This window comes from Cyanistes caeruleus, chromosome 24, assembly GCF_971803275.1.
Source record: "Cyanistes caeruleus chromosome 24, bCyaCae1.hap1.1, whole genome shotgun sequence".
NCBI lineage: Eukaryota > Metazoa > Chordata > Aves > Passeriformes > Paridae > Cyanistes > Cyanistes caeruleus.
Genome location: NC_141724.1, coordinates 785,679 through 803,278, shown reverse-complemented (window position 1 = coordinate 803,278; position 17,600 = coordinate 785,679). Strand labels below are relative to the sequence as shown.

The window sequence follows — 17,600 nt, the reverse complement described above, 5'->3', positions numbered from 1 at the left end:
GTCAGCCCCACAGAGCTGAGCATCAGCTTTCTGCTGGGGGAAGGTGGCTGCAATTCCTGCCCCCAGGAACAAATATTTGAGGGGAAAAGGATGCCAGGTGAGCACATGAACAAAACACCAATGCCTCTTCCTGACACGGATTCAGAACCCCACCAGGCTTCAGTGGCTTCCCATCTACAGGAAGAGGTTCTTTTAGTCCAGTCAGTTTGCCTGGATTATGTTGAATTCAGGGGAAAAAATGTCCATTTTCATCCTCCATGGCCTTGCCCTGTTGATGCCAAAGGTGGTTTGGCTTTGGCAGGAGCAAGGACAGGCTCCAAGCCTCTCCCAAGGCAATCCTGTGACACCTGAACACTCTCTGCTAAATGGATTCTTGTAGGAAATAGTTCAGCGCTGAAACTCTACCTTAGATCACATCATTTTAATGCCTTTTTTTTTTTTCTTTTCCCCTCCTGTTAAAGCTTGTAAGAAGCAATCTCTGTCTTGTGAAGAATTGTTTTGCATTTTAGGACCTTGGGGAATTAGATGGGGCTGAGTAATTATCAGGAAACTTCCCTGAGTTGAATACAAATGGACTGAATGGGCAGAAAGCTCCACAGTGCATTAAGATAAGGAAAGTAAAATTTGGAAAGTGACTAAAAAAGGTACTTTAACCTTTCTGTTTGCTTTAGCCCACTTGGAACCGATTTGAATTTATATTTTAAAGGCTGTTTAAAACTGTCTGCTCCAAAGTGCCAAAATACCTTTGTACACCAACACTGCCTTTGACCCAAAGAGGAAGGAACCTCTCTCACCCAGGTCTCTTCAAATATTTATAGATATATTTTCCATTTTGGCATTAATTTAAATTTCACATTCACTTCTAATAAGATTCCAACACCTCCATTGCTGGCCAAACCTGCTGAAATATGGAGAGAGGGAATGAGAGACAAAAGACAATTTGGGAGGGAATTTTGGCTTCGTGTGGAGGGATGAGCAGACACAAAGTACTTCAGGAACAAGCATTCCTTGCCTGTCTTTTTTAATGGGAAAAGAAAGGGGTTTTTTTCCTCATTTGAAGACAAACAGGAGCTGGGTCCTTCAGACAGGAGCATCAGTCTCTTACTTTCTAAAAATAGCTGCTTTTCCAAAAGAAACCACTCCCCTACAAAATCTCAGATTCAGATAAAGCTTCCATCTTGCAGAGTTATGTTCCCATTTGCATCCAAACTCGGTGTCTGACACTTTATTTTTACAGTGCAACAGAGAAGAAATTTGCTTAGAAATAGCCTGACAAGAGAGGCTGGAATTGAGGAGCTTCACATCCCATTTTTACCGGGTGACTCCTCTTTTATCACCCCGGCATTTTCCTGAGATGCCCTTACAATCACCCATTGTTCTCTCCTCGGTTTTCACAGGACAAATCCCAGTGAGCTCAGGGTTTTCCATCCCCAGCCTGCACAGCCCTGAGAGGGACATTCCCAGCACCCAAACACCTGGAAAAGAGACACAAAGGCCTCATTCTTGTCTCCCTTGGGGAACCCTTGAGCAGAAAGGCAAAGAACAATCCCCATGAGGTGAGCACATGGCACCCATCCCAAACTCCACAATCCCAGTTGGACCCTGGGAATCTCCCAGCACCGAGCAGCTCCGGCCAGGATCAGCATTCCCATTACTGCTCCAAGGTGCAGCATTGAAGCCTAACCCTGCCCTGATTCCTCCTGCAGGGAATCTCCCCTTTTCCAGGCAGGGAATCTCTCCTTTTCCAGGCAGAGAATCTCTCCTTTTCCAGGCAGAGAATCTCTCCTTTTCCAGGCAGAGAATCTCCCCTTTTCCAGGCAGGGAATCTCTCCTTTTCCAGGCAGGGAATCTCTCCTTTTCCAGGCAGGGAATCTCTCCTTTTCCAGGCAGGGAATCTCTCCTTTTCCAGGCAGGGAATCTCTCCTTTTCCAGGCCATTGTTTGCCATTTCCCTTTCTGAGGAAGCCAGGGATCACTGAAGGGGATGGGGCATTTTCCAGCAGCTTCTCGGGGTGCTGCTGTGCTTGGATTGGAGCTGGATTTAACCCCAGTGGCAGGCACTGACTTGATCCGAGGGGCTGGAGTAGCTGTGTGCTCAAAGGGGGCTTTGGATGGGAACCAGAGGAAAACAGGGGAGCGAGGTTTCCGTGGGGCCGCTGCTGCTCGTGGCTGTGTGCACACCTGACAGGGGGAGGAGGAGGAGGTGCCTGTTGTTTTAAGTCTCCTTTTTCTTCTGTGCCGTGTCTGGGCAGGACCCACACGTCTGGAATGCACCTTAAAGCAGCCTTATCTCCAGAACCCATCATTACATGGCAGGTGCTGGAGCCTATTTGATTTTCTCATTTCTCTTCTGTTTCTTCTCCTCCTTTTTCCCTCCCCCTCCACCCCAGGGTAGGAATTTCTGAACCCCAACCAGGGAACCTCACACACCTGGGCTCCACTCACAGCTCCAGTGCAGGAAGGCAGTGGGAGGAAGAGCATGAAAAGCCACAAGAGAGAGGCCATGGGCTAATCCAGAAGACAAATGCCCAGAATATCTTAAACTTGCACAGAAATGTAACATTAACTCCTGGTTTTATTTTCTTGTCCTGGTCCGTGATCAAGACAACTCGTTTCCCATACAGGGACTCTCCAGAGGTGGTGGCACTTGGCTGGGAGAATGATCTGGCAAAATTCTGTGTCCAAAAGTGCTGAAATGAGCATTTATTTCCCAGCTCTGCCATCAGTTCAGGGAGAGCTGCTGAACTTGGCAACACCTCCTGCTCCAGCCCAGTCAGCCCAGTCCATAAGGTTTAAACAGGAAAACAGAGATTTTACCTGCACAAGGGGAGCCATGGAACCACCCTGCCCTGCTCACAGTGCCCTGCAAAGCTGCCACTCTCATCCTCTCAAAATACCAACATGATTTTGTTCAGACCCTTGTAACTGCAGGGGTTGGTTTACAACAATTTCCACACCCTGTAAATGGTGAGTTTAAGCCATGTCAGAGCCTTTTCCACCTTGCTGTGAAGCATTTTTGTCCCATCAGAGCCTGGTGCTCAGCTTCTGCATTTATTAAAGCATCAATTTGTGTGACTGCAGCAAAGGGAGAGTGAGTGCTGCAAAGCCAGAGCTGCTCTGACTAGGAAGAACTTCTCAGATCTAAGATTTGTGTGCAGGACGGGCATTTGGAGGCAGAATCAGTGCAGATCAGCACTGACTGCCCCAGATCTTTTTGAGATAACTGCGAATACTCTTGCCAGGATCGGTCTCACAGAACTCCCACCCTTGCCACAGGAGGCTGATCAGCATCTATTGAAGTCACTGATGGTTAGTTCTGGTTATTTTCTGGGCTGAACTTGCCTTGCTGCACTCCTGAGTCTGAGATTTCTGTGAGGATATCCCACAGCAGCAGCAAAGGCAGAAGCTGCAGAGCCCCAGAGTCCCCAGCCCAGCCCGGCAGCTCCGGGGTGGATTTGGGAGAGCAGAGCCCGGTGCTGTTCTGACTTGTGCAGCAACCACCCAGTCCAGGAAAGCCTCGGGTTCAGAAATATGCAAAAACCCTGCAACTGTATTGCCTTTGCCCTGGCAGCCCTGAAAACACAGCCCCCAGTTATGCTTTCCCTGCTGGAAAACCCCAAAACCGCAGCGCACGAGGAGCAGCGGAGCCGCTGCAATTAAAGGAGGTTTTATCCCTCACAGACTTCTCCGGGCTGGGGGAGCAGGGGGGGCACAGAGCTCCATCTGGGAAGGCTTCAAGCACCTCCCAACGTTTGCTGAGCACTCCACACCATCCCAGCCCAATCCAGAGCTCTGGGAATGTCCCCTCCAGGTGGGGGACACTGACCACCTGCAAGTGTCATCCCCCGGAAATCCAAATTACACCCATGGTGGGGCAGGACAGAAACTGCTTCTTCCAAAGCCTCCTCTGAATTCTTCAGCTTTAATTATCTTGCTTGTTCAAAAAAAAAAAAATCTGGCTCATAAAGTTACTTCAGATCTGTGTTTGAAACAATCCCAGGAATAAATGAATCAATATAAAAAACTAAACATGGAGAGGAATTTTGGGTTTGTTTGATTCTTCAAGCTTGGAACAATTCAGGAAATCTGCATAAATTACTTGAAGATTACCACTCAGCAAATTCCTGGAGTTTCACCTTTGTCTTTTTTTATTCTGCCTCTCTTCTTTCCTCTGCTGGACTTTGAGGAATAAAATCAGTTCTTACACCAAAGTGTGCAATGTCCAGACATCCACTGACACCGGGTATCATTCTCACCCCAGAGCGGGGAGGCAGCAAAGCTCTGCTTGTGCTTTGGGGAGTTGGATTCAGCTTTATTTTCACAGCTGAAATGCAGAAATTCAAATCAGGGAAATGCAATAACCTCCGAGCCCGCTGCTCATCAGCGCATCACCCCTTAAAGAGGAGAGCCCTTTATTAAAAAGGACACGTCTGATTAAAAAGATATGAAACAAAAGTGATTTTTAATTTTATTGGGGAGCCAGCCATTGCCAGAGACAGCCCATGGCTACGTGTGATGATGGAGACGAGGGAGGGCAGCGAAGCAGCAACACAAATATGGAGTTAATAACTTTTTTACTCTTAGGGAAAGTGCTGTTCAATTCCTGCTGCTCCAGGCGGGTGCAGTTTGAGTGGAAATTTAGAGAAATTACATCCACCTGCTTCCATCTCTTCCATCCAGGGCCAGATCTTCAGCCAGCGTAAATCAGTTTATCTGCATGCATCCAGGCAGATTTATGCCAGCCGAAGATGTAGCCCCTGGTCTTGCACTTCACAGTAAGAAGCTTTAAAATACAAATGAGCGTGAACCCCTTAAAATATTCCCCACTCCTGGAGCTCAGGAGGAAAACCAGACTTCCCAGACTGCCTCCAATCATCCCCCAGCCTGTGCTGCCCTTGGGATAATCAATGGCAGCATCCAAAGGTTCAGCCCCGAGAAGCCGGGGGTGAAAATCCCTGCAGAGCTCCAGGCTGGTTTTTCTCCTGGTTCTGGAAGGGATGTGGGATAATTCCCTCCGAATGGGCTCCCTAAAGGAGCTGAGCCAGGGCAGGGAGGTGTCAGCTGGATCTGCAGGGGCTCACACACACCGGGAGGGACCAGTGCCCATCCTGCCAGCAGAGCCTGTCCCTGGCACAGAGAACGGAGCCACAGGATGGTTTGGGCTGGACCAAAACAGAGATTGTGTCTGAACCGTGTTTTACAAGAAGTGCCTTGAGGACAGACACCCTTAAAGGCAGGACAGGGCCAGGCTCAGCCCTGGTGCTCTGGTTCAGCTTTCAGCAGCAGAGTTCTGTGTTTGTCTCAGCTCGGAGGGGAGAGAGTCTCGGTTGTTTTTTCCTGGGAACACCAAAGATGTCTGCAAAATCACTTTCTGCACATCCAAGTCAAGATAAATCACTCGTCTCTAGAGCAGTTAGTGCAGACTTTTCCACTGCTCATGAAGTGAAGTCAACAAAAAAAATGACTTTCTAACTGTGAAACAGCTTTCAGTCTTGGCTGAGTGAGACAGATTCCCTAAAGTAGCACCTATGTTTATATTTAACACTGGTTTCTGACACATCCAAAAATGCCCTCTCAGAACATGAAAATACAAGATAACATCAGGGAAGGCAACTCCTCCTCACTCACTCATTAACAGAACAATGCCAGACTGGGATTCTGCAGAAAGCCCCTCTACATCAGGTCTGCAAAACGCCAGAATGTAAAACAAGGTCTCCTGTGGCAGGGATTTTGCTGAGAGTTAGAAATCTTCAATTTTTAAAAAGGCAGAGGGCTCCAAATCAAAATCGAGCTGCCTCTCCTCCTCCTCCATCTCGTTCTAATTGTCATCATCAAAAATCCGAGCGGAGACGGCAGCTGAGGCAGGAGAGCCTGGGCATGCACATGGCAGCAGTAAATAATGCAGGAGGAGATGGGAGCAGCAGCCGCTCTATGGCTCTGGCGTGGTGCTGCTGGCAGCTGGGAACAGCCCAGATCTTGCACAGGAGCTCGCAGCTCTGCAGTTTGTTTTCCCCAAGGTGTGGCCAGGAAAGTGTGGCCGCTGCTTTCCCCGAGGTCTGCAGTGTTCTCCTGCCCCGGAGCTCCTCAGCCTCAGCATCAGCCGCGGGGCTCGGACCTTGCCAGGAGCTGCTCGTGGTCCCACCGAGCCTGGGCTGGCTCCAGCCTTACCCTGCTGCTCTTCCCAAGCCGATTTTGGCTCCTGGGGATGTGCCACGGTCACTGCCCTGGGAAACACCACCCTGGGCAGCAGAAGAACTCTCAGCTGCCAGGACCTTGAGCACTGCCCTGAACCTTTTCATGTCCTGCTTGACTAAAGGCTCACATCCCCGAGCCCCTCTCTGTCCCCAGAGCCCAGAAATGCAGGGATTTTGCAGAGGGACAGAAATGATGCATCTCTGATTTAATGCACGGCTCTGCACAGAGAGCTGCTGCTGTTCCCACAGCAGGAAGGGGGGAAGGAGCTGTGGGGACTCCCTGGGACACCCCAAACCCTCCTGAGCCGCACATCCCCTGACCCTACAGAACAGCCCCCGGCTGGGCTTCGCCTCCTCCGGGGTCTCCAGCTGGGATCCGTGGGGCCCCTCTCTGACTGCAGCTTCAAAGGCTCCCAGAGAAGGTGAATTTGCCTTTGGAGGTGTCACTTACAGACACAGAAACAGAAATTATGGGTTGCTCCCTTCAAAGCTTCAGATTCCAGGCTGTGCCCTGTGCACATCCCTGACCCCAGCCAGCGCTCCTTGGCCAGAGGAATGAAGCCCGAAATAAAGAATTATTGCTCTAAACCCCGTATAAAAGGCTGTGGGTGTTACTTTAACAAAACCAAGGTGCACACAGAGCAATATTTGCTATGCAGGGCAGAGTCTGGATGGCCCCAGCTCTGCAGGAGCCTGAACGCGGCACCGGGCGACCCGAGCGAGGTTCCTCTAAAGCTGGAGCTGTTTTCTTTGGATTTGAGCGGCCAGGAGAGCTCACAGGGGCACTGGCAGCCTCCAGAGCATCCCCAACAAGTCGAGGCAGCCCCGAGCTGAAGGAGGATGAGGCAGGGAGCGTTCCCAAAGGCGTAGCCCCAGCCCCGGCTGGAATTGCTGCTCAGATAAGCCGGCGTGTTCCTTCTTGTCGGGCAGGGCAGGGCTGGGGCTGCTCCCAGCCCGGCTGAGCCGAGCACAAAGGCCAGGAATGAGGTGACAGAGCCTGGCAGGAGCCCGGGGCGTGCTGGAACAGCTCCGGAGCCCGCAGGAAGGGCTCTGACCCACCGAGCATCCCCGAAGGCTGGGCAGGAACGGGATGGGCACCGCGGGCAAGGGTCAGGGAGGGGCTGGGCTGGACCAGAACCTGTGTTACAGAATCACAGAGTGCTTTGGGTCCGAAGGGACCTGAAATCCCATCTCACCCACCTTTCATTATCCCAGGTCTCTGGGCAGTAAAAACACAAAAAGAATCCCAAAACACAAAACAAACTTCTCAGAATTTTCAGCTTCACTCATCACAAAATAAATCACATCACAAAAAAAAACCAAACAAATCCCCACTTCTTAGCATTACCAGGAAGTGGATTCAGAAAAGGCCAGAACAGTAGGAAAAAGCCTCCAGAAGCCAGGGATACTCCTCCAAACTGAGCCCGAATTTTGCACTGCTACATTTTGAAACTCAGCTTTGTCAGCACTTGCAGTGTTAGGAGGAGGGAGCCAGGAGCTCTGCTGGTGTTTTTGGGATCACACACGCTCAGGAGCAGCGATTGCACAACGCCAGGGCAGCCACACTCAACATTTCATAAGAAAGCCAAAGTTTCCCCAAACTCTGGGGCTGGCACGAGCAGGGTTTGTCTCACGCTGCTTTCCCGAAGGCTGAGCGAGGAAGGTTTTCCTCCAGCGCAGGGAATCCGTCACTGGAGGCTGGCAAAGCCCTCAGGATGGAGACCAGGGCAAAGCTTGCACTCTCCAAGTGCTCCACCAAGAAAGCAAATCCAAGTCTGGGGCTCCTCAGATTCCTTGGAAAACAAGTTCTCCTCTGTCCCCAAACCTGCAAGAGTTATCAGGTTCTTTAAAACGCCTGTGACTGCAGAATGCAACTTTTGAGTGTTGTTTCCAGCTCCAGAGCAGAGGGAGGAATATTACCCCCACATTCTCCAGGAAAGAGGTTTTTGTGTCATTTAATTTCCCTGTACTTTTTTGCAGTGTAAATAACACAGATCTCTGTTCCAGTTATCTGTGACTCAGCTATATCAGCTGCTTTATGCATTCCCTCCCCAGCCCTGAACTTCTGCCGTCGGTTTTTGCCTTTGCTTGGGAGCAAGGGAAGGAAAGTTCCAGCCCAGGACGAGGCAAACAGAGCTCCTAAAACCCAGCTTTGCCCAGAGGCAGAGACCTCCAGCGACCTGCCAGCTAAAGCAGTGCTAAATGTTTCTTTCAGGGTATTAAAATTCACAGAGGAATCAGAAATTTCATCTCTTCTGCTTTAAAGTTCATTCCCTGTGAGGGCAGATGCTGAGACTTTTTTCTTGCTTTTTTTGTTGTTTTTTTTTTTTCTTTTGCAAACATAAAACTGAAAAATACACTCCTTAGCAATGCTCTGGTGGCTTTAGACTACATACATCAGCTTAAAAGGTTTATTTTTAAATTACTGTTGCATTAGTTTTGTCAGCAGGGTGATTCATTCTGCCTCCTCACCATCAAAGCCAGCTCCCAGAGCCGAGGGTGGGCACGGAGAGGGTTTAATCCTGCATTGATTGGGGACTGCAGAGCTGATTTTGCCTGATGCCTGCAGCAGGTGGGTCTGGAAGATGCATCTCTGCACAAATATCTTTGTTAATAAGGTTTAGACAGGTAAAACTCTTTACTTTACAGGTAAAACTCACTGACAGCAATGAGCTGCCCCGGCCAAACACTCTGTTAGGACTTTTGGTCAGATCAGCGACCCTGTGGCTGTGGGAAATCGTCTTCTGAAGTTCTATTCCACAGCAGAAATCCAGGAATTACTATAAATCTCAGTTCTTGACCTCTTGCAGACACAGAAAGCACAGGTAACCCTCCAGTAATTAAAACACAGCCACGGTGTCTGATCTTCAAAGGCAGAGCAGGCCTGGCTCCCCCCAGAGCCTTGGGATACTGCTGTACAATTAAGGTATAAATCAATCTCTAATTATTTTGTTTGAAGGTGGTTTAAGCCCTTCCCCTGTGCCAGCCCCTGTGCAAAGCTGGAGCAGAGATGGGGCAGCAGCTGCTGAGTCTCCTCCTCCCCAGAGGAGCGGGGCAGAGCTCTGCCCATGGCACCCATGGGTGCTGGGTGCTGTGACAGGAATTCACACTGAATTCACACTGAATTCACACTGAATTCACACTGAATTCACACTGAACTCACACTGAATTCACACAGGAATTCACACTGAATTCACACTGAATTCACACTGAATTCACACAGGAATTCACACTGAATTCACACTGAATTCACACTGAATTCACACTGAATTCACACTGAATTCACACTGAATTCACACAGGAATTCACACTGAATTCACACTGAATTCACACTGAATTCACACTGAATTCACACAGGAATTCACACTGAATTCACACAGGAATTCACACTGAATTCACACTGAATTCACACTGAATTCACACTGAATTCACACTGAATTCACACTGAATTCACACAGGAATTCACACTGAATTCACACTGAATTCACACTGAATTCACACTGAATTCACACAGGAATTCACACTGAATTCACACTGAATTCACACAGGAATTCACACTGAATTCACACTGAATTCACACAGGAATTCACACTGAATTCACACTGAATTCACACTGAATTCACACTGAATTCAGCGCTGAGGGAGGAGGAGTTGGCACACAGGCTCCTCATTGTCTTCTCAAGGAGCTGCGTCTCCACATCTGCTCTCTTGAGCAGCACAACTGCATCCTGCCACCTGCACCAGCCCCGGCCTTGGCACTGCCTGAACGCTCCACTTTATTCACTTGTTCAGTTCTTCAAAATAAAATAAACCATTTTATCTCCACCACAAACCTGCATCACACCAGCACTGCTTGGGGGCTTGTTGTTTTCCAGTGGCTGAAAGAGCAGAGGAGCCCATTTTAGCTACACTTAAAGGCTGTGCTGCCTTCTTTTCCCTGGTTTATTACCTCAGGATTTGGCTGGTGAATCACAGACTGAATCATGGAATCCTTAAGGTTGAGAAAGACCATTAAGAGCAACAAGTCCAACATCAGGCCAGCACCACCACTAAAGCACGTCCTCGAGAGCCACATCCACAGCTTTTCAACAGTTCCAGGGATGGGGACTCCCAGCTTGGACAAGAAGATCCCAAAGGCTCCAAGCTGGAAGTGTTAATTTTGCAGTGCTGCTGCCAGGAAAAGGCAGAGCAGAGAGGAGCAGAGGAGGGGAGGGACTGGCTGGGAAGCTCTGGAGCTCTGCTCCCACAGACACCCTGCACAGCCTGCAGCCCCAGCCCTGCTGAGAGCAGCAGAGGGGGAAGGAGCCTCCCCAGGATCAAACAGGGACTTCTGGCTCCACTTCACAAAGGTCCTGGTTTGCCTTTCATGCGTGTGGGAGAGTGAGCAGTGCCCAGGGAGAGGGGCAGGAAGGGCTGGTTGTGCTGGGCCAAACCAAACTGGGACCAGCATCGCTCTGTGGTCCCTTCTCTGGGATGGTGACAGCAGGAATGCACAGTCTCAGGCTCTGTTTAATCCTCACTCCTATGGAAGCAGCTGCTTTATAAACACACGCTTCACAATCATCAACCTTTGAGGCAAACAGTGAAAAATACCCCAAGTTATTCTTCCCCAGCTGCTTGCAGACTGAATTTACAGCGGGCAGTTGCAGGAGACACAGCCCTGAGCTTCCCTGGGCTGTGTTTGATGTCTCAGACCTCCAGCCCCAGTAAATTGATCCCATTCATGGGACAAATTTAGAGGTCAGAGCTGACAAAGCTTCAAGACCACACAGGTTTGTTCCTGGGGAGCCAAGGGGTGGAATGTGCCTGCAGAGCCTGCGGGGCAGAGCCTCCATCCCCTGACACGTTTCCATCAGCAGGGCTGGGCTTTGCAGCAGCACTTTTATGATGTGCTGGCAGCTTTTCCCACCTAACGGGGACGTGTTGAAAGTTTAAAGGAAGGGGTAGTTGACATAATTGGGTATTATGGAACAACAGGACATTCCTGCAGCTCCCCGTGCCCCAGCCAGTCCCTCCCTGTCTGTCCTTGACAGTAGCAGCTGTAAACCTTAAAGGTATTTGTTATTTTCCAGTAGGAGATAAAACAAATAAAAGGACAGATTTGTATCTGAAAGAACAACAGCTCCGGCTTCAAACTGTGCAGAGCGAAAATTGTGGCGAGTTTGGCTCCTGGTTTCACAGAGCCCTGAGAAAATAAAAGCAGGCAATGAACAGTGGTAACCTTCAGTTCTTATTTCTCACATGAAAAACACTGACTTCCTTTTGTCTAAAGGTGCTGCAGGAGCCACATTTATAGACTGATGCGCTCACCTCCGTGCTTGAAACGTGTGGGCAAAAATGAGAGATTTGAATTTGAACTGTTGTGCTGGAAGCTGCTGCTCAGGGCAATCCAAAACCCCTGTGACCTGTGTCACTGCTAGCCTGGCTGTGGAGACTCCAATTTACCCAATAAACAAAGGGAAAAGCAGGATTTGTGTGCAGCCCTTACATGGCAAAGCGTGGAAGAACAGGAGTAAGCTGTTAGCACAATAAAAATAAAACAAAGAACGCAGTGAGATTTTTTTGTTATTTCGTTATTTACACCCTACTCCACTGGAAAGGCAAACCAGCTGGAATATTTCCATTTGTGCAGATGAGCAGAGATGGAATATCCAGAAGATCTCTGCCTCCCAGGATGTTTTTTTTGCTAAATACAAAGCAGGAGCACCTCGAGCCTGGCCTGCAGAGCTCTCGCACGGGGAAGGGCCGGGGGGATGGAAGGAAACGCTGCTGTGCCCATCCTGCAGCCAGGGCTGGGCACCCCCTGCCAGAGGGGGCTCACGTAAAGGGCCAAGGAAAGGAGGAATCCAGAGATTCACAGAGTGCCCAGAGCGAGTCCTGCTATGGGTGGCATTCCTCCAGAACTGGAATTAAAACCAGTGCATGGAGGCCCTTGGACAGAGCATCCCTGCACTCCCCAGAGCTCTCCCCAAAGTCTTTACAAGTTTATACCCCCATGGCAGGCTCTGGCCACCTGAATCCCGAGTTTACAGGGATTACAGCACAATCTCTATCCCACCACTCATGGAGCACTCGAGTCAATGCACTTCCCATTTCTTTAGCAACTTTGGAAAAATAAAGTATTTCTTGGATGGAAAGGCGAGTTTAAAACACAGACAATCGATAGGGCAAAATGAAGGTGGACTCTGAAAGCGTTCTGCCGTGCTTTGGGTTAACTCTGGGTTGATAAGGAAGACCCAGGAGTGCAGGAGGAGGATTTGCAGAGCAGGCTGGAGGGTTTGGGGACACTTTGGGTGGCTTTGTGAGCGGGGTGGGCCGGGCAGGGAGGAGCCGGGAGCTCCATTGGCTGCAGCCACAGGTGAGCTCGGGGATAAAACCTCACCTGCGGCCGCCGGGAGGGGCTGGGGCTGGTACCGCGCTCCCGCCCCCGGGTTCCACTCCAAACACTGACAGAAAGAATAGAACCCCCAGTTTCATTATTCACCCACTCTTCGAGCCGAGTGTCTCGTGTCCTTAGCGTGGTTTGGTTGTTTCGGTGGAAGTTCGGTGCAGCAGCCGCGGGATGGGAGTGGGAGCTGCCCAGCAGAGCCAGGTGAGTGAGTGACCCTTCCAGCCATGGGCTGTCCCTGCGGGTCACCTGGGCACAGGTGAGGGCTGGGGCAGGGGAGCCACAGGATGCTCTAATGAGGTGCCCTAATTAACCCTGCTCCTGTGGCAGGAGCGCTGCTCCTTCCCTACAAACACCAGCGCCCTTGGCCGTGTGGAAGCGGACACCGGGACACGGGTTCTAAAAGGAAAAATGAGAACTTCCCAAACAGTTCCTGGGGATATTTTAAGTCATTTTAAGATGCTGGAAGCAGCAGTTGGTGGAGCATGGGGAGGTATTTCCCAAAGCAGCAAGAACTGGGAGGTTGGTGCTGTTTAAGAACAGATTCAATCAGAACCTGTGCAGTTGCTCTGGACTTGCACTGGTGCAACAAATACCAGATCTGAGATGCTGTCCAGGCCACCCTTTGTAAGGATTTAACTTTGTTTCAACCAGTTGATTCTTCCCTTGATTTTCTATGTGAATAAGTTAAACCTGTTCCCTATCCAGTGGTATCCTGTATCTATATTTAGAAAACAGTCACACTTGGTAATTTGCCTTATGGAGATAATTTTAACTTGCTTCAGTTTGAGTTTGCCAGGGTCTGTGAGGTCCCAAAGCCATTGTGATGGGGTGTTCTGAGATGCTGAAGTTTGGTTTGGGTGAGCTGTGGGACCAGGGGCTCCGGCTGCATTTCCCCCTTTCTGTGGATGCCTTGTTTGTGTTGGCTGTTGTGTGGCAGTGTCCAAAGGCCTTCTCTCACTTTCCCAAGAGAGACTCAGCAGCTTTGAGCCCAGCTGCTGCTGAACAATCAGGCTCCTCTCCACGTGCAACGCACAGGGCTAAAGCCAATTTCAAATGTAACTGATTCTTATGGGGTAAAACTTCCTCAAAACCAAGAGAAATTTCCCTTTTGAAAGAAATAGCAGCCAGTTGCAAGGAAAACGTTTGGGAAAGTACGAGGATAACGCCTGATGAAGGCAGGAAAAAATGGAATCCTGAATGAGCAGGAGCAGCCCAAAGGTTGGACACAACACCTGGATCGGGCTGGGGCTGGGGAAGTGCTGCCCCTGGAATTCAGAGTCAGAGCTGAGCCCATATTGCAGGGACAGAAATTATTTTGTGTTTTCTCTCCAGGATGGGGAGCTCCTGGTGCTGAGCCCAGCACAGGATTTCCAGAGTTTGCCATCCCTGGGGTCAGTGCTCAGCCCTTTCAGAGCATCTGCCTGGACCGCTGGACCCCACAGACAAAGGAACAGAGAAACTTTTGCTCATTTTAAAGTTCAGGGAGGTCCAGCACAATTTTATGTGACCTTTAGTTAAAGGTCTGCCCCTTCTGAGGATGCAGCAGACCTTGGCTGCTGCTCAGGTGAAGCTGCAGCCTGACCCTCAACATTTCTTCCCAGCAAAAATCAAGGGGGGGATCTCATTAAAACTTGAAAAACCCAACTCCCCACATTTTAAATCGGCTGCTCAGGACCGAGGGGAGCTGTTGGAGCTGGAGCTCGCATTTCAGGTTTTTATTACCATTGATTTAATGTGAGATTTGGCTGATAAGCACTTTGATTTAATGATGGGAGCTGCAGCTGGGCTCACACATTCCGGCTCCGAGGGGTTAATGCCCCGGAGCTGTGCATGAACAAATGCACGAAGGCATTTGTGGGGTGAGCCCGTCCCAACTTGCCTGATAAAAGGCGTTTCAAACAAGGCAGGATTGCACAGAGGAATTTGGGTTGATGGGTCCCTGCCTGGGCCACCCTTTCTCAGGGCTTACCCAAAAGCTTCGGACAAGTCCTGACACAGCCAGGGAGAGGCTTCGAGCAGGTTCAGATTTAAAAGCAACAGAGAAACACCCCAAAGCATTTGTTCTGTAAAATCATCCATCAGCACCTCCTCGCTGGGGTTTGTGGGTTGGCTTTGGGGTTGATTTCTTTTTTTTTTTAATTTAAGTGCAGGCGAACATTTCAGTTCACCTTCAAGGCAAGTTTTGCACCTTAACCTCCCTTTTCCCAAGCTGAGAAGTGCAAGCAAATTAAAATTTGAAATCTGAAGTTATCCAGGAGTGTGTGGGAGTCTTGCCAAGAGTCAGAGCCGGACCCTTTGAAAGCCCCGGTTTTCCCAGGCATTGAGGAGGAAGGAACTGGAACCTTAATTTGGCAAAGCCACCCAAACTGGAAACACCATTTGCAATTCCTTGCTGGGATGTGGAGAATTTCCATCTCATTCATGGGATTTGTGGGTTTTGATGTAGATTTGCTTTAATGTTTGCAGTTCTTTAGAGGAGAAGCAACACGCAATGCTAAGGATATGCATTATATTCTGATTTATTAATTTATAGATAAAACCAGGACTTATTTATAAAGTAAAATATTTAAACCTATAATCAGATTCCTTTGCAGGAACCTCAGAAATATTTTTATTGCACAGATGTAGGAATGGGCTGGAATTTGACGGGGGAATATTCCTAACAGCCTTAATTTTCATTATTTTTTGTCTCTTTCACAGATGGGAAGCCCTCAGGAAGAGGCTGCAAACCTTTTAGAGGGTTTTTACCTATTTAAATAGGTAAATCCCACAATATCCATGAAAGCCATGACCCATCTCCCAGAAGGGAGGAGCAGGGGCAGCAGTGCCGGGACAGGGGATGAGTTCCCAGCCCTGCCCCGGCTCCACCAGGGGAAGCAAACCCCAATTCCCACATCCTGTGGGGCCGGGATTAATGGGATTATCTCTCCTCTATCTCCTAAAGGGAAGCAGGACCTTAACACACACTCCCGATATGGCCAGAGGTCTTTAAGAAGGTCCAGCACTTTGAGGAAAATTGCCTGCAGGCATTCCTTGGCTTTTGTAAATTCAGTGTTTAAGGCCAGGAGGGAGCCTGGCCATTATCTGGTCACACCTCCCTTGTAAAAGCCATAAAAGACAAAATAAACCGCCTTGAGCATTTAATTTGCAGAAGCTCCTGGTGGCTGAAAAGCCTTCAGTGGATGGAGAGCTGCCACATCCTTGGCTCAGCTGTTCCCACAACTGACGGAACAAAGTGTCCCAAGTGGCTGCTTTGCTCCAGGTTAAAGTGATAGAGGTGAAAAACAGGGATGGGAGGGGAAGGAAAAGGAGGATTTCAGCCCAGACAACCCCACCAAGCTCCAAGTTCACACCTCCACACACCCCGTGTTTCCCTAAAGGCACCCGAGCTCCCCAGAACCTCCCCGGTGTTCCCAGGGAAGCGAGGATGATCCATGGCTTCTGTTGTCCTTCATTCCACCGGAGTCTGTCTCGTAGCAAACCAGATTTCAGTGGAGTGAAGCTCAAGAGACATGGAGGAGCTGCTGCCACTGCCCAGCTGGGAAAGCACACGGAAATTGGGATCCACCGGGCTCAGACCTGCTGGGAGAGGGAGAGGAGCAGCACAAGGAGATCTTTAATAACACGAATATTTCCTGAAAATCCCCAGTAAGAACCCTCTGTGAGCATGTACTTCCTTTCTGCATAATGTGTAAAGATTAAAAGCCTACAAAGACCACAAGCTGCTTTCTGGAAGGTTTAAATACCTTATTAGCAGGAAATTAAACCCTAAAGTGGATAAATGAGCTGTGTAACCTCATCCCTTTCAGTCACCTTCCCTCCAGGATGGGACAGCCAGGGAAGAAACCAGAAAATAACCTCATTTCAGTGCACTTCCACCTCAAAAATCTCTCCCTACAGAATCCCCAGTCGTGCCAGCTTCCCTCCAACTCCCCTGCCACACCACCTTCAGAACCTGTAAAAACTCCATTAATATTTTAGACCCATTTATTTTGTAATAAAATTAATGTAAATAAGATGGAAGTTGAGGAGAACTCAGATTTTTCAGGCTGAGCACAGGATAGATCTTTCAAGGTGTCAGTGTAAATTCCTTGAAGGTTAATGCAGTTAAACATATTTGATGCATAAATGTGTCACATCTAACACTAATCATTCACCAGTCGTAATTGCCTTTTCAAAAGTCCTCGCCTCCCTGAGAGAAATGAAAAAAAAAATGAGATCTGGCAAATTTAAAACAAAAAAACAAATAATGTCTTCCTCCCATCAGGATGCATTATTTGCCTTGATAGATTTAGTAGCAGATTTCAAGGATTTATTGTCCTGTATTATTTCTCTGGGTGGCTGGAAGAGCTTCAGGAGCACTTGCTGATGGTTTTTCCTACAAGCACCGAGCACAGAAGGCTTTGCTCCCTGCCAAGCCCCAGCTCCTGGTGCTGAGCTCTCCCACTCAGCAAACCCAAGCTCCTGGATGTTTTATTCCATTTCAGTTTATTCCATTTAGGCCCATTCCTGAGCCATTCCTGTGTTTCCCATCTCACAAAAGCAGCTTTCCCTGTTGAAGTTACACTGGAATTCAAACCATTCCAGCCACAGCCCAGAGCACAGGATCTGCAAGAGGGAGTTTGGCCAGCCCCACACTGGTTTTCTGTGCTTCCTTATCCATCTAACACTTCAGATCTTGACATCAACCACCTCCAAAACCAGTCCTGGGAGCTTTTCACACAATGGTTTGGTTTGGAAAGGATCTTCAAGGTTGTTCCATTCCAACACCTTCCACCACCCCAGGCTGCTCAAGCCCTGTCCAGCCTGGCCCTCAACTCCTCCTTTTCCTGAAGGATTTTCCCTCAGAACATCTGAGAGCTCAGCAAGCCATTCTTTGGAGTTCTAGAGAGGGGGGACAGGAACACTGCGAAGAATTTGGAGGTTTTTTCCCTTTGTTCTCCTTTTAGCAAACCAAGAGTCCAAACCAGAGTAAATCTCCCGTGTCAAGCACAAGTGGATGAAAACCTCACAACT

At 49.1% G+C, this 17,600-nt stretch overlaps 1 long non-coding RNA gene across 1 annotated transcript; it reads left to right on the top strand.

Annotated features, from left to right (window-relative positions):
• The first annotated feature begins 12,606 nt into the window (after positions 1-12,606).
• On the top strand, positions 12,607-16,602 carry LOC111939812 (uncharacterized). The gene is made up of 2 exons (XR_002869347.2): positions 12,607-12,785; positions 15,285-16,602. It is a non-coding gene; the product is annotated as an uncharacterized LOC111939812 (long non-coding RNA).
• Positions 16,603-17,600: the final 998 nt, after the last annotated feature.